The sequence below is a fragment of the Carassius auratus genome, chromosome 46 (assembly GCF_003368295.1).
Source record: "Carassius auratus strain Wakin chromosome 46, ASM336829v1, whole genome shotgun sequence".
Taxonomy (NCBI): domain Eukaryota; kingdom Metazoa; phylum Chordata; class Actinopteri; order Cypriniformes; family Cyprinidae; genus Carassius; species Carassius auratus.
Window position 1 is genome coordinate 18,885,610 of NC_039288.1, and position 12,113 is coordinate 18,897,722.

The following is a 12,113-nucleotide window of genomic DNA, read 5'->3' on the forward strand; positions in this document are numbered from 1 at the left end:
ACCTCTCAAGCCTTTGAGATTAGATCACAAGCTTCTAGCTGCAAGTCATGACAAAGATCAAGTCTGTCATCAGACAGTGTGGCAGCGACTCGGGCGAGAACTTAAGCAGAAGCAGCAAGAGCTAAAGTACCTTATGCAGAAAGAGAAACAACTATGATGAAGAAAAAAGCAGAAGTAGAAGCAGATTTATTCTTGCTAAAATCTCAAAAAGAAGCAAGTGCAGCATCCACTGAAGCGGCGATTTCTGAAGCAGCAGCTGACATCGAGGAAAGAAATATAAATGAACTGGACAATGAGACAAACTCAGTTCACACTCAGCGAACTATGGAGCATGTTCAGACGCATACAGTGGAACAATGTCAGAAGTTTCCTGATACTCTGATTCTACAGACAACGACGATTGTCAAAGTGCTGTGGTTTTAGAAGAAGACCCCTGGATGAAAGAAAAACATACCTCAAAGAACAGTCTATCTCCTTCAGGTGTTGCATGTCTTCATGTCTCTGCAGTGCACCCAGGGCCTGCTCCATGGGCAGTGGACTCTCCAGTAACTCAGCAAGAGTAAGGAGGGGAGCCTGAAGGTGATGTCTCATCTGAGGTTACTTCATATTGCACAGAAATCTCAGGGAATGCTACCAGACCATCTAACTCCCTTGAAAAAGCTAAGAGGGTGTATGTAGTTCTGGATGTTTTTCGAGCTTGTTTGGGATCAACAGAGATTCTTTCCCCTATACTATAAGTACACGTGCAGGTACAACAAAGACAATGGGAAGAATAGCAAACAATTTCATTGTTAGTTCACTGAATGGGACAACTCTAGTGTCACTTCCCACAGTCTTGGAATGCCATATCTTGCCTAAAGATCGCAACGGAATTCCTACACCTGGAATAGCACAAAACTTTTCTAAAGTGTGCATAATTTTCAGGAAAATATAATGTATCTGGTAACATGCCATATGCTCAGTGTCTTGACTCAGGCTGGGTCACTGTGGGAGAAGTGCATATGTGGGGAGTTCACAAGTCCGAGACTGCAAATGTTTTCAGGACAAACACACAGCACAATAGACGCACATCTTTTTCCCACCCTGCTCAACTTCAGGTCAAAGAACAGTTTGGCACTCCAAATGATCAATACCAATCCACTCTACCTTACTTTTGCATTTTTTTTTTGTGGACCAGACCTAAACAACAAGCTCCTGGGGGTCTTGATGCGCTTTAATAAGGAGCAGATTGCAGTCACAACTGATGTAGAACTAATTTTCTACTGCTTCAAGGTCAGGAAACCAAAACTTTCTGAGGTTTCAGTGTTTCAAGGATAACGATCTCTCTCCAAAGAAATCACGGAGTACTAAATGACAGTTCATGTTTTTGGTAACAGCCCGTCTCTAGCTGTGCCAATCTTTTGGATAAGATAAGCTGCTGAGTTCGATGAAGAGGAGCATGGTAGAAAAGCCAAGCACTTTGTCCACAGAAATTTTTATGTGGATGATGGCCTGATTTCTGTATTCAGTCCAGCTGAAGCCATCAGCCTACTAAAAACACCAAAAACATGTTGGCTGAGTCAAACATCAAGCACTACAAGATTTCATCAAACGGTCATCAAGTCATGGAAGCATGCCCAGAATCTGAAAGTGCAAACAACCTGACAGATCTGAATTTGAGTGTCAATCTTCTACCTCTCCAAATAAGATTAGGGTTAAGTTGGAACTTAGAGACTGTTACAGTTACAGTGTACGACCTTAAGCTAAGCTTTTGTGGCATGCCACGGCATACCTGTCAAGTTTTGGATTTGAAAATAAGGGAAATTTTCCAGCGCCCATTGCGAGCAGTCCCACCACCCCAACAAAGCTCCAGTATCCCTTACATTTTAAGACAAGTGTTATAGCCCAAATTAAAACACAAAAGGGTATATATGAAGAGCATTTATTTAAAGGCTTATTTGCATATTTTCTGTTAATTTAACATTGATGTCTTTACATTTACATTTTATTTTAATTCCACACATTCTTTTCATTTCATATTGCTTTTCTTTAACAGTTTTTCTTTTCATTTCACATAACTTTCTTTTACTCTTTTAGTGAGTTGTTTTACCAATTTGTTGCAGACTTTGCATTCTTTAAAAAAAGTAAATTCGCTGTCCCATTTATCACGGTATTTACACATGGGTTTTGGTTTTTTGGCAGGTGTGCCTTCACTCTCTATTGTAGCATCCATCATCCGTCTCTGTTTTTTCTTTTGTTGTTGTTGTTTTTCCCACGTTATAACTCATGTCATCTGACCTCACACACCCCTCGCGACAGGCTACTACAGGTGGGAGTAATCGCGAGACTAGTGACAGAGCTCAGATTGGGAACGTTTTTATTATTATTATTTTATTAATAACGCAGGTAAAAAAAAAAAAAAAATACGGGAGATTTACGGGAAAATACTAATACGGGAGGACGGCGGGAAAGAAGGGTTAAATACGTGACTTTCCCGGCCAAAACGGGATACTTGACAGGTATGTGCCACGGCTTGTCGACAACTGCAGCACCACAGGGTTGTGACTGTTTTCAGGTTGTGGCGTTTTCCATAGGACCCCATATGTTGTTCGACATAACTCGTAGTGACCGACAGATAGGGAACATATCTGTTACGTAAGTAACCCTCGTTCCCTGATGGAGGGAAAGGAGATGTTATATCCCTGCGCCACAACCTTGAACCATTTGCTGTTGCCGGGACACGTTCTCAGCTCCTCAGTGTAAAACCTGAAAGAGTGGATGCACCTGTTGCCTATTTATACCCGTGGGGACGGCGTGTGGCTCAGGTATGTTAAATCCACAAGCAAATTTTCATTGGCGCTTTCTCTTAAACTCAGAGATGATTGGCGTCCCAAGTGAGACCCCATATGTCGTTCGACATAACATCTCCATTCCCTCAATCAGGGAACGAGGGTTATGTACTAAACCGAGACGTTACATGCGTAACCTTGAAACTTTATGTAGAGTATAATTTCGTTAAAGAAATCATTTCATATTTTCATAGTAATAATAATCCAATTAAGAAAAAAAATTATTAAAGTTAATGTTCACACAACAAAAAAAAATAACAATTCTGTCATCTTTACTCACATGGTCCAAAAAAAATATATGTAGTAAATGTTGTCAAACAAAATATTTCTTGCTGAACCTCTAAATCTCTGTTTGAAGCTTTGCACAACAATGACATCAAATTATCTTTTAAGAGGCATTTCTCCAACTTTGGTGTGCAATTAATGAAATGTGGAATAAATGTACATTGTGTATGGTTTATTTAATTGTAATGTAAAGAGTTTTGTATTAAAAACTTTTTTGTAATTTTCCATTTTTATGGTTTATTTAATTTTTAATTATAAAAAAAAATGCAAAATATATATATATATTTATACCTTTTATTCCGTAATATATATTAACATTTATTTTAACTATAGTTTCCAAGGCTTCATTTCTAATATTACTTAAACTAATAAATAAAAATGAATAAAAACTATAAATACATTGAAAAATCCTAAACTAATTTTTTTAAACTAAAAACAACAGAATAAACACTTGAAGATAAATAAAGTGAAAACAGAAAATATAAAAATTTAATTAAATTCAAAATATTAGCAAAGACTATAATGGCGTATCAAATGACCCTGTCTTACACTGAGATCAGCATTTGCTTGTCGCTTTAGAGCTGAAGATTTAGTCCGAAAAGTTATGAATTTATTGTCAGATTTGGGCGTCAGGGCATCTAGTGCTGCGGCACACTGTCTGTTTAACTCTGGTTTGTGTCTGAGCTCATTCCTTCAGTTCTCCAGATAATCAAACACATGAAAACACAGGCCTGAGGAGGAGGAAATACCACATTAGTGCTGTTTGCTAAACTGTATCCTTAGTTAAATCAGCCTCCGAAGATCTGCAGGCTGTCCTGTTTATTTTGCTAAATACAGACGATTATACAGCTAGATTAAATACCATTTTATTATTTGCATTCTGCATGTTGTTTTTTCAGCTTTTTTCCAGTTCTGCTATAGCTTTGTTTTTTTTTCCTGAATTTGTTTCAGTACTTGTTAAAAGAGAAGGAAAATGGGGAAATCATCTTGATGACAGAATAAAGAATGCATCCGTCATCAGTATTTCAGGAAAAGTATGAATGCAGGAACCAGTTTATACGTGAATTCTGAACCCAATTTAAACTACCGTTCAAATAAATTCATATATATCGAATACATCGATGATGTATTAAAATGATCAAAAGTGCATTTTTAATGTTAAAATATTTCAGATAAATTCTGTTCTTTTGAATTTTCTGTCCATCTGTTAATCCTGAAAAATAAAACGTATCACAGTTTCCACAAAAATATTGTGCAGCACAACTGTTTTCAACACTGATAATAATCAGAAATGTTTCTTGAGCAGTAAATCATAATATTTTCATGATTTCTGAAGATCATGTGACACTGAAGACTGGAGGAATGATGCTGAAAATACAGCGGAGCATCACAGAAATAAATTACATTCTAGCAGATATTCACATAGAAAATATTATGTGCTATTTTATATAATATTTAATATTTCACAATTTTTACACAGCATAAGAGACACAAACATTATTACTATTATCATTCCAGATTTCTGAATGTAGTGTGTATGAATTTTTATATGATTCTTTAAGCCTAGACGTCTTGGCTGGTGGCTGTGGGATTTTTACATGAGAAAAAAGCGAGAACAAAAGAAAAGTTGCGGCTGTTGATTCGAGGAATGAGTGTGAGCTGATGGTCATGTGATCTGTGAGGTGTGTATATGTGTGAGTTTTAGTGGGTAAGAAACTCACTCTCAAAAAAAATTGTGTTTTTGAGATCATTAGATCAGTTTTGCAGACAGGAAGTTAAATGTTTCAGATGTTGAATGCAATGACCGTCTGTACATTAACACTGATGTAGACCAACAATAGACCAATTATGAGCCCATAACTGTGCCTTGTTAACAGAAGGTTAGTATATATCTGCATTATATCAGTTAGAATCTCTCTTGATCTCATGTGTGACCCTGGAGTACAAAACCTTATTATGGGAATTATGGGTCCTTCTGTGAGGTTTATGGCAGGTCATTTACTTTTATCTGAACGTCCTGTTTAATTCACTATAGCACTTTAATTTCCTTAATTGAGAAACAAACATGATAGGTTTACACTTATTATATGAGAGTGAAAGATTTGATTATGTGTTTCGGTAAAGTATATATATATATATATGGGTGTGTGTGTGTGATGTTATTACAAAATGTTAAATAGTTGAGTGACAGTTACTAAAGCTGTTTTGTATTTATTATGTTATGTTTTCTAAGAATTGTCCATATTTCTAAAAGCGAATAACGGTTGCTAACACCTTTAGGATAATGAACTGTCAGTGCTTAACCGTCTTCAGTTCGAGTTCCTGTTCATGCAACAGTTTTTAACTGTCCTCCTCAGCAGAACAGTGATCACACGATCCGATCCTTCTCCATCCTCAGTCGAAACAAAGTCATGTTTAAGTCGGATGCACTGACTCTTCTGAGGAACAGCTGCTCTTCATCAAGTCTCTTTCTATCTGAACGGCTGGTTGTTGGTCAGAATGATTTGTAAAGTGATCTCTATCCTCCTCTATGACTGATGTCATCAAACACACCTCAAGGGTCCAATCAGTCGTATGGATTCAGATGCTTTGTTAACAGAGTATCCAATAGTTATTGTCTTTCATATTTCTCATAATACTTCCAGACTCCTGCGAGTTTCTGTGGCTGGCTGAACTTCTAATGACCTGATTGAGCCCAAAAAAATTTTTTATCAGCATTTGAGGAATTTAGAAATGTTACATTTGTAGCGCCGGAGGTCATGACCTCAGGTGACACCGAATGACCTTAATACTTGACGGATGTTCTGATTTTGTCAACTCTCATATAAACTGATTTTAACTTCGTTTTTTTTTTTTTTATACAAAACAAATAATTATAACTTCTTGTTTTATTTGCAACTCTGAAAAATCAGTTTTACAGTGAATGACCTTAAAGTTGACAGATAAGAACTAAAGCCACTAAATGTTTGATTGGGTCTCAAACCGAACAGAGCTTCACCTTCATTCACATGTTTGTGCTGTAATGTATAATATCCCTGTTGTGTTGTGTATATCCTCTGTGTGCGTCTCAACATGCTCCATAGTTCGCTGAGTGTGAACTGAGTTTGTCTCATTGTCCAGTTCATTTATATTTCTTTCCTCGATGTCAGCTGCTGCTTCAGAAATCGCCGCTTCAGTGGATGCTGCACTTGCTTCTTTTTGAGATTTTAGCAAGAATAAATCTGCTTCTGCTTTTTTCTTCATCATAGTTGTTTCTCTTTCTGCATAATGTGCTTTAGCTTCCAGCTGCTTCTGCTTTAGTTCTCGCCCGAGTCGCTGCCACACTGTCTGATGACAGACTTGATCTTTGTCATGACTTGCAGCTAGAAGCTTGTGATCTAATCTCAAAGGCTTGAGAGGTATCTTTCTCATCATTGTGTGACTCCATACTTGATGGTGAAGATCTGTGCAGTGCAATGCAATGTAACAATGGCTGTGTCAATCTCTTTTTACTATTCTGTTCTGACCAATTACGTAGCTTGAGCAAAGGCTTAACAAATAGCGTTCACTTTCAGACTGAGTACCGATAGTCAGTTAAATTTTATTATATTACGTTTAAACGAAGCAAAGTTTACATAGCCAAAGTGAGAGCCGCTAACTATGAATTAATAACTAATTCCCACGAATTAAAAATTTGTGTTGTAGATTTATGAATTACTATGACGTTCTTAATTCGTGGCCATGATTTAATAAATCCTTGTTGAGTTTTATAATAAGTAAATATAGCCAGCACATTAATTTAACTTCAAGATGAGCATGAAAGCATGTTAAATGTGTAAGATTTACCTTTAGCTTACTGTATTAGTGTGAAAACTTGCTTAATCATTGTTTTACCTTATTAGTTAAGTACAAAATAAAATAAAAATCTCCCTATCGCTGTCACACATTTTTCAGATGGACATGCGTTCTGTTCAAAAGTGGGTGTGTCTTCTTCTAGAGAGCTTCAAATTAGAAGGGTTTGACACCACTAAACAATATGTGTATATTCATTTCTGTAACGTTTGCTGGTTTTAATACCTTGTGCACGAGTATGAATTCAATTTTCACTTTTTCATATGAGAATGGTCATTTTGGTCTTGTTCTTCTGTGTTTTGGTCTTGTTTTTACTGTTTTATTGTGGACACAGCACTGCTCCAGACAACCCCACCGAAACACAAGCTCTTGTTCTCACTGACTCCAGTGGAAAATATATAAATGAAGAACTGTTATTTATAAAAATAAAAGCACAGAAAATGTGGTGCCCAAGTACTAACACAGAAATCAATATTAAATAAATATTTCTATAATTCCTGTTCTATATGATAGCATGGTATGTCTGATGGGCTAAATGTGGTTAATATCTGAATGTAACTTTATATATAAATTCACAACAACATATATATCACTTCTCCTCCTCCTGTATATATGAAAACCTATAGTGAATATAATATTGCTACAGTAGATCTTGTATTATTACATTGTCCATTTGATCCAAATATGTATATTACTATTTTTTTAAATTTACTAATTAAATGTGTTATGATGTATTTTTTTTTCTTTTCAAAAACACTAATTCAGTTGTCTCATGTAGTCTATGAAGACCAAAAGTGAATATTTTCAGATATTTACAGAAATCCGTAGTGCAGATCATCTGATATCTTAATGTAATGCTTAGATTTAAACTCACACACACTCACTCACTCTCTGTCTCTCTCTCTCTCTCTCTCTCACACACACACACACACACACACACAACTTGTCCATTTGTAAATGTCTATGAACGGGACGGTTATTAAAGAAGTAAAATAATCTGGACTCCGACGCCACCTGCCGGTGAAAGTGTAACAACGCGCAAAATTCCTTATCGGCAATCATTAGTGCCACTCAAATAATTCAATAAAAGTATCTAGAATGAACAATTATACAATATATATGATAATTATACATAGCTCAAATTTATAAAAAAAAATTAATATAATTAAAAAATATATTTTTGTAAATAACACAAAAAAAAGACATTACAATATTTGTATATACATTTTTTAATATAAAAATTGTCATTAAATTATTTCTTTAGATATATGTACATGTAATCATACACGTGAATAACTACAAAATATACACATACATATAGCAGTTAATGAGGTGATCATATGTAGGCATTTTTAGGCAGTTAAGCATAAGGAGCATATCACAGCTTAGTGTTCAGTGACAGCTGTTTGACTGGTCAGAGTTCTTCAGATGCTGCCTTTAATAGTTGTAAACAATTACATTTGTTAAGTATACTTGTCCAATTATGAAGTAGGCCTAGTAAGTTTTCTCTCTTTTTTTCTCCACAGGACAGCAACACCACGAAAATATGGTCTTTTACAACATAATGCATTGTTGTAGATTAAACTACCAAACAGTATATTTAGTTGGAAACTTTAGATAATAACCTTGAACATAACAGAAGTAAAATGCAACATACACAGTAGTGAAGAAGTAATATTAATGCAAAACCATCCTAATTATTGTTTCAGAACAATACTTTACATACCTTTACTTTTACTCTCAATACCTTGTCACCGCATTGTCCTCCAAGTTGCTGAGGAAGTGCTGACCATTCACCTGGAGATTCACCTCCTGAAGACCCCAGAACACATGGAGGAAGGGCTGGACTCAAACTGATTTTGTTTTTCTGATGTTGATCTTAAGATATGTTGTAAATGGTTGTAAAAAGTACTTTCAGTTATGTATAGAACAATTTATTTAAATGATAAAAAAATATTTTCAGGACAAAATAATAAACATATGAAAGAATGTTTTGTGGAAAAATAAGCTGCATTAAAAAAAACTATGTACATAATTACTTCCCTTTTATTTATACATGTGAATATGCAAAACATATGCATATACTCAGGCTCATTTACAAATAAATTACACACACAAAAAAAGAATAATCTATTAAACTTATACATATCATTCTATACGTATATCACAAAAAAATATCTACAGAAATAAGTTTAATTGACAATATGACAGTTAAAAAGATGTTTAAAAACTGTAATGTACAATCCTCTTCCTCTTGGCTAATGGAAAATGGCTAATAAATAATGTATTTGTTAATCATTCTCTCAAAAACATAAAATTCGCACTCTTCTCTCCGGTGTCTCTCTGAAGTTTGATGTCTTCCGTGAGCAGTTTCACCAGTTTCCACTCACTCCCTCATCAGTCCCAGGACACTCACTCCCTCATCAGTCCCAGCACACTCACTCCCTGACCTTTACCATGACACTCACTCCCTCACCGCACTTACTCCCTCACCTGTCCCAGGACACTCACTCCCTCATCAGTCCCAGGACACTCACTCCCTCATCAGTCCCAGCACACTCACTCCCTCATCTGTCCCAGCACACTCACTCCCTGACCTTTACCAGGACACTCACTCCCTCACCTGTCCCAGGACATTCACTCCCTCACTGGGCCAAGGACACTCACTCCCTCACCTGTCCCAGGGCACTCACTCCCTCATCGCACTCACTCCCTCACCTGTCCCAGGAAACTCACTCCCTCACCTGTCCCAGCACACTCTTTCCCTCACTGCACTCACTCCCTCATGGGTCCCAGGACACTCACTCCCTCACGAGTCCGAGGACACTCACTCCCTCACTGCACTCATTCCTTCACCAGTCCCAGGACACTCACTCCCTCACCTGTCCCAGGACACTCACTCACTCACTCCCTCACTGCACTCATTTCTTCACCAGACCCAGGACACTCACTCCCACACCTGTCCCAGGACACTCCCTTCCTCACAGGTCCCAGGACACTCACTCCCTGATCAGTCCCAGAACTTACTCTCTCACCTGTCCCAGGACACTCACTCCCTCACTGCACTCATTCCTTCACCAGTCCCAGGACACTCACTCCCACACCTGTCCCAGGACACTCACTCCCACACCTGTCCCAGGACACTCACTCACTCACTCACCGCACTCATTTCTTCACCAGTCACAGGACACTCACTCCCTCATCGGTCCCAGGAAACTCACTCCCTCACCTGTCCCCGGACACTCACTCCCTCATGGGTCCCAGGACACTCACTCCCTCACGGGTCCCAGGACACTCACTCCCTCATCAGTCCCAGGACACTCACTCCCTCACGAGTCCCAGGACACTCACTCCCATACTACACTCACTCCCTCATGGGTTCAAGGACACTCATTCCTTCACCAGTCCCAGAACACTCACTCCCACACCTGTCCGTGGACACTCACTCCCTCATGGGTCCCAGAACACTCACTCCCTCACCTGTCTCAGCACACTCACTCCTCACGGGTCCCAGGACACTCATTCCTTCACCAGTCCTAGGACACTCACTCCCTCATGGGTCCCAGAACACTCACTCCCTCACCTGTCTCAGCACACTCACTCCTCACGGGTCCCAGGACACTCATTCCTTCACCAGTCCTAGGACACTCACTCCCACACCAGTCCCAGGACACTCACTCCCTCACGGGTCCCAGGACACTCATTCCTTCACCAGTCCTAGGACACTCACTCCCTCATGGGTCCCAGAACACTCACTCCCTCACCTGTCTCAGCACACTCACTCCTCACGGGTCCCAGGACACTCATTCCTTCACCAGTCCTAGGACACTCACTCCCTCACGGTTCCCAGGACAATCACTCCCTCACGGTTCACAGGACACTCACTCCCTCACGGGTCCCAGGACACTCACTCCCTCACGGGTCCCAGGACACTCACTCCCTCACGGTTCCCAGGACACTCACTCCCTCACGGGTCCCAGGACAATCACTCCCTCACGGTTCCCAGGACACTCACTCCCTCACGGTTCCCAGGACACTCACTCCCTCACGGGTCCCAGGACACTCACTCCCTCACGGTTCCCAGGACACTCACTCCCTCACGGGTCCCAGGACAATCACTCCCTCACGGTTCCCAGGACACTCACTCCCTCACGGGTCCCAGGACACTCACTCCCTCACGGGTCCCAGGACACTCACTCCCTCACGGGTCCCAGGACACTCACTCCCTCACGGGTCCCAGGACACTCACTCCCTCACGGGTCCCAGGACACTCACTCCCTCATGGGTCCCAGGACACTCAGTCCCTCACGGGTCCCAGGACACTCACTCCCACACCTGTCCCAGGACACTCACTCCCTCATGGGTCCCAGGACAATCACTCCCTCACGGTTCCCAGGACACTCACTCCCTCACGGTTCCCAGGACACTCACTCCCTCACGGGTCCCAGGACACTCACTCCCTCACGGGTCCCAGGACACTCACTCCCTCATGGGTCCCAGGACACTCAGTCCCTCACGGGTCCCAGGACACTCACTCCCACACCTGTCCCAGGACACTCACTCCCTCATGGGTCCCAGGACAATCACTCCCTCACGGGTCCCAGGACAATCACTCCCTCACGGTTCCCAGGACACTCACTCCCTCACGGGTCCCAGGACACTCACTCCCTCACGGGTCCCAGGACACTCACTCCCTCACGGGTCCCAGGACACTCACTCCCTCACGGGTCCCAGGACACTCACTCCCTCACGGTTCCCAGGACACTCACTCCCTCACGGGTCCCAGGACACTCACTCCCTCACGGGTCCCAGGACACTCACTCCCTCACGGGTCCCAGGACACTCACTCCCTCACGGGTCCCAGGACACTCACTCCCTCACGGGTCCCAGGACACTCAGTCCCTCACGGGTCCCAGGACACTCACTCCCACACCTGTCCCAGGACACTCACTCCCTCATGGGTCCCAGGACAATCACTCCCTCACGGTTCCCAGGACACTCACTCCCTCATGGGTCCCAGGACACTCAGTCCCTCACGGGTCCCAGGACACTCACTCCCACACCTGTCTCAGGACACTCACTCCCTCATGGGTCCCAGGACAATCACTCCCTCACGGTTCCCAGGACACTCACTCCCTCATGGGTCCCAGGACACTCACTCCCTCATCA